Here is a 5856-nt window from a genome sequence, read left to right on the forward strand (position 1 = left end):
AAGAGTGAAAACATCGCTGATGGGAAGGAAACCTTGTGCATCGTTGGTTTCCTGATTTGCTTTCTTATTGACTAGCGCAGCAGACGAAAATCACGTGATTTTCTCGTCCGTGTTAAACCACCCTGAGATGGAACCAAATAGTGCCAAACAGATCCCATTGACCGTAATTGGGGCCATTCAGTATCTGGCTAGTTGTCTGGCCTTTTGCATGACGAAATAGCGCAGCATGCTGGAAAGGAACCACTGACACTGATGTGAACGAACCCTTAGCTTGAACTGTTTTAATTTAAAAGGGTTTTCCAGTAAACTATTGATGGCCTAGTCTTAAGATAGGTCATCAATAGCAGATCTGCGCTGGTCCTTCGCCCACGATCATACGTTCTCTGGGCTGGTGCGCTTTGTTTACTTAGCAAGAAGCAGATAGCTCCGTTCCCATTGCAGCGGCCAAACTTGGTATTGCACACCAAGTTCCAATTTAAATTAATGGCCTGTAATACCAAGCCTGGCCACTGCAGTGGTAATGACGTTGTCTGCTACCTGCAGAAATCAGCTCAGTAAATAAAGATCTCCGGTGAGCGGCCCAGAGAACAGCTGATCAGTGGGGGTCCCTGATGTTGTAACCCCCCAATCTACTATTGTTGACCTATCCTGAGGATAGGCCATCAGTAGTTTACAATTGGACAAGAACTTTAACCCTTTAAGAACGTGGCCCTTTTTTTCATTTTTGGTTTTTCCTTCCCACATTTAAAAAATCATAACTCTTATTTCTCCATCAGCGTCGCTGTCTGAGGGCTTGTTTTTTGTGAGGCGAGTTGTATTTTTTAATGGTGCTATTTAATGTACCATATAATGTACAGAAAAACTTTGAAATGGAAAAAAAACGCAATTCCGCCACCCTTGAGGGTGTCTTGTTTCTGCGGTGTTCACACTGCAGCAACAATGACATAGGTTCATTCTATGGGTTACTATGGGTTAAATTTATATAGTTTTTTTTTTTTTTACTGTACTACTTTAAAAAAATAAAATATCTTTGGAAGAAAAAAATTATTTTCTGCCGCCATCTTCTGACAGCCATGACTTTTTTATTTTTCCAGCCACATACGGTAGTTGTGTGAGGGCTCATGTTTTGAGGGGTGTCCTGTTGTTTCTATTCATACCTTTTTGGGGTACATTAGACATTTTGATAGCTTTTTATTACATTTTTCTCTTGGAGGTGAAATGACCAAAAAAAGTGCAATTCTGACGTATGTCTTATTTCTGACGACATTCACTGTACGCGATGAATAAGGCATTACAGATCTGACCTTAATGGACTGAGCTTTACCAAATACGTTTTTGTTTTTTTATTTTCATTTTTTTATTATAAATCTGGGAAAAGTTTTTTTTTAGTTTATATTTTATTTTTTTCAATAACTATTCCGTTTTTTTTTATTATATTTTTTTAGTCCCCATAGAGTACTTGAACTTGCGACTGTCTGACCGTACCTGCAGTATAACGTAATACCATAGTATCATGTTATACTGTGATCTGACAGGCACTTTTTCAAGCGACGCCAGAGGCATGGCTTCCGATGCAATCTGCAATGGCAGCTCTGAGGGTCTTCAGAAGACCACTGTCTGCCATGGCAACTGAATGACAATCCTGTGTTCGAGACCCCTAGACGCCAATTGGGGCATTTAACCCCTTCCCGCTCTGGACGTACATTTACGTTTTGGAGCATTGGGGTCTGTATGAAGCAGGTGTCAGCTGTTTATTACAGCTGACACCCGCGGGCAATAGCTCCAATCGGACGCACTGCCGATCGCGGCTATTACTCTTTAAATGCCACTGTCAATTCTAACAGCGGCACTGACATCCCCCGAACGATGCTTGGGGTTCCCGCAGTGAGATCGGGGGAGAAATGCAAGTGTCATGGCAACCGGGGACCTTCTGAAAAGCCCCAGGGCTTCCTTAGGAGGCTTCCAATCAAGCCGTCCCCATGGGGTGGCTTGATAGACTGCCTGTCAAATCCCAGTATGACGTAATGCTATGGCATTACGTCATACTGCAGGAGCGATCAAAGCAGCACTAGTTGTAGTCCCCCAGGGGGGCTTAAAAAAAAAGTGAAAATAAGTTCAAAAAAGTAATAAAAGTTTAAATCACTCCCCTTTTGGCATATGTATGATAAAAAAATCTAAATCATAAAAGAAAAATACATACTTGGTATCGCCGCGTCCGTAAAAGTCCGTTCTATCAAAATGGTGCATTATTTTTCCTATCCGGTGAACGTCGTCTAAAAAAATAAATAAAGAACGCCAGAAAAGCACTTTTTCAGTCACCCTGTCTCCCAGAAAAAATGCAATAAAAAGCGAACAAAAATTGTATGTATTCCAAATTGGTACTAACAGAAACTACAGGACATCCAGCAAAAACGGAGCCCCATCACAACTACTTCAACGGAAAAAAAAAGTTATTGTGCGCAGAACATGGCGGCCGAAAATAATAAAAAAAAATTAAATGTCTTTGGAAAAAAAGAGTAGCACAGTAAAAAAAAAAACTATACAAGTTTGGTATCGCAGTAATCGTACCGCCCCGTAGAATAACGTTATCATGCCGCATTTGTCGCCGTTTATGCGCCGTAGAAACAAGATGCACTAAAAGATGGCGAAATGTCGTTTTTTTTTTCCGTTTTATTCCACTTAGAATTCTTTTAAAGTTTTTCAGTACATTAAATAAGACCAGTGAAAACTACAACTCGTCCCGCAAACAACAAGCCCTCATACAGCGACGGCGATGGAGAAATAAGGGAGTAACGATTTTTTTAAAGGGGGGAGGAAAAAACGAAAATGGGGAAAAAAGGGGGCCAGGTAATTAAGGGGTTAAAGGGTTAACACCTGGTTTTAGTGCAAGCATTGATCGTGGCTGTTTGCCGGCCTTTGTCAGCTCTCAGACAATCGAAACCACAATTGTATGGAGTGAGTTCGAACGCCGATCCAGCTCCATAAAAAACCCGAACCTCCATGATGTAACGGGGTCTTAAGGGGTTAACAATTAGCACAAAAACCTGCAGAATGTCAGAATTGTAGGATCCGAATTGCACATCTGATCGCATAATAATAATATTGCGGTTTTATATTGTAAATGTATTCATGCCCAAGGGGGGGGATATTTAGGGGCGTCCAGCGACAGAGGCTCTCGGGGGGAGACAATTAGGGGCGCCCAGGGGCAGAGGCTCCCGGGGGGGATATTTAGGGGCGTCCAGGGACAGAGGCTCTCGGGGGGAGACAATTAGGGGCGCCCAGGGGCAGAGGCTCCCGGGGGGGATATTTAGGGGCGTCCAGGGACAGAGGCTCTCGGGGGGGGGACATTTAGGGGCGTCCAGGGACAGAGTCTTTTGCGGGGACATTTAGGGGCATCCAGGGACAGAGGCTCCCGGGGGGGATATTTAGGGGCGTCCAGGGACAGAGTCTCTCGCGGGGGACATTTAGGGGCGTCCAGGGACAGAGGCTCCCGGGGGGGATATTTAGGGGCGTCCAGGGATAGAGGCTCTCGGGGGGGGAGACATTTAGTGGCATCCAGGGACAGAGGCTCTCGGGGGGAGACATTTAGGGGCGCCCAGGGGCAGAGGCTCTCGGGGGGGGGGGGGACATTTAGGGGCGTCCAGGGACAGAGGCTCTCGGGGGGGACATTTAGGGGCGTCCAGGGACAGAGACTTTCGGAGGGGGGGGACATTTAGGGGCGTCCAAGGACAGAGGCTCTCGGGGGGACATTTAGGGGCGTCCAGGGACAGAGTCTTTCGCGGGGATATTTAGGGGCGTCCAGGGACAGAGGCTCCCGGGGGGGACATTTAGGGGCTCCAGGAACAGAGGCTCCCGGGGGGGGGGATATTTAGGGGCGTCCAGGGACAGAGTCTCTCGCGGGGGACATTTAGGGGCTCCAGGGACAGAGGCTCCCGGGGGGGATATTTAGGGGCGTCCAGGGATAGAGGCTCTCGGGGGGGGGGGGGGGGACGGGACATTTAGTGTCGTCCAGGGACAGAGGCTCTCGGGGGGAGACATTTAGGGGCGCCCAGGGGCAGAGGCTCCCAGGGGGGGATATTTAGGGGCGTCCAGGGACAGTCTCTCGCGGGGGACCTTTAGTGGCGTCAAGGGACAGAGGCTCTCGAGGGGGACATTTAGGGGCGTCCAGGGGCAAAGGCTCTCGAGGGGGACATTAAGTGGCATCAAGGGACAGAGGCTCTCGAGGGGGACATTTAGGGGCGTCCAGGGACAGAGGCTCTCGGGGGGAGACATTTAGGGGCGCCCAGGGGCAGAGGCTCTCGGGGGGGACATTTAGTGGTGTCCAGGGACAGAGGCTCCCGGGGGGGGGGGGATATTTAGGGGCGTCCAGGGACAGTCTCTCGCGGGGACATTTAGTGGCGTCCAGGGACAGAGGCTCTCGGGTGGGACATTTAGGGGCGCCCAGGGGTAGAGGCTCTCGGGTGGGACATTTAGGGGCGTCCAGGGGCAGAGGCTCTCGGGTGGAACATTTAGGGGCGCCCAGGGGTAGAGGCTCTCGGGGGGGACATTTACGGGCGTCCAGGGACAGAGGCTCTCGGGTGGGACATTTAGGGGCGCCCAGGGGTAGAGGCTCTCGGGTGGGACATTTAGGTCGCCCAGGGGCAGAGGCTCTCGGGTGGGACATTTAGGGGCGCCCAGGGGCAGAGGCTCTCGGGTGGGACATTTAGGGGAGTCCAGGGGCAGAGGCTCTCGGGGGGTGGACATTTAGGGGCGTCCAGGGGCAGAGGCTCTCGGGTGGGACATTTAGGGGCGCCCAGGGGCAGAGGCTCTCGGGTGGGACATTTAGGGGCGCCCAGGGGCAGAGGCTCCCGGGGGAGATATTTAGGGGCGCCCAGGGGCAGAGGCTCTCGGGTGGGACATTTAGGGCGTCCAGGGACAGAGGCTCATGGGAGGGGGGACATTTAGGGCGCCCAGGGGCAGAGGCTCATGGGGGGGGACATTTAGGGCGCCCAGGGGCAGAGGCTCTCGGGTGGGACATTTAGGGGCGTCCAGGGGCAGAGGCTCTCGGGGGGTGGACATTTAGGGGCGTCCAGGGGCAGAGGCTCTCGGGTGGGACATTTAGGGGCGCCCAGGGGCAGAGGCTCTCGGGTGGGACATTTAGGGGCGCCCAGGGGCAGAGGCTCCCGGGGGAGATATTTAGGGGCGCCCAGGGGCAGAGGCTCCCGGGGGAGATATTTAGGGGCGCCCAGGGGCAGAGGCTCTCGGGTGGGACATTTAGGGCGTCCAGGGACAGAGGCTCATGGGAGGGGGGGGACATTTAGGGCGCCCAGGGGCAGAGGCTCATGGGGGGGGACATTTAGGGCGCCCAGGGGCAGAGGCTCATGGGGGGGTGGGACATTTAGGGGCGTCCAGGGGTAGAGGCTCCCGGGTAAGGACTCCTGTGAGGTTTAGTAATTGGCACATAGTGATAGATCTTGTCAGCCTTTGTTCCAGTGAAGTGAGCAGCCGCACAACATCCACCAGACTACATGGGAGGAGCCGCCTCGTGTGCCAGAGCCCCGCCCCGCCAGCATCAAAACACAACACTCCCCGCCCCGTTACTTGTCAGTCATCCCTAATACCTCGCCGAGCCCCGCCTTGCCATTGTGACGTATTTCTACTCAGCTCGCTGATTGGCTACACCCTGCAGCTAGCAAATCCGAGTGTGCCATGCGCGTTGTTCATTTTCACAAGTCTAAGCGGCACTGACATAGACCCGCCCTCTTTAAGGCAAAACTTGACTTTGATTGGCTAATTTATCTGTCACTCGTGTCAGCTCTTCACGACGATTGGATGCTTTTTTAATCCCCGCTTCCGTTTCCTGCCTGGAGTGTCTTT

Source organism: Eleutherodactylus coqui, chromosome 10 (genome assembly GCF_035609145.1).
Source record: "Eleutherodactylus coqui strain aEleCoq1 chromosome 10, aEleCoq1.hap1, whole genome shotgun sequence".
NCBI classification, from domain to species: domain Eukaryota; kingdom Metazoa; phylum Chordata; class Amphibia; order Anura; family Eleutherodactylidae; genus Eleutherodactylus; species Eleutherodactylus coqui.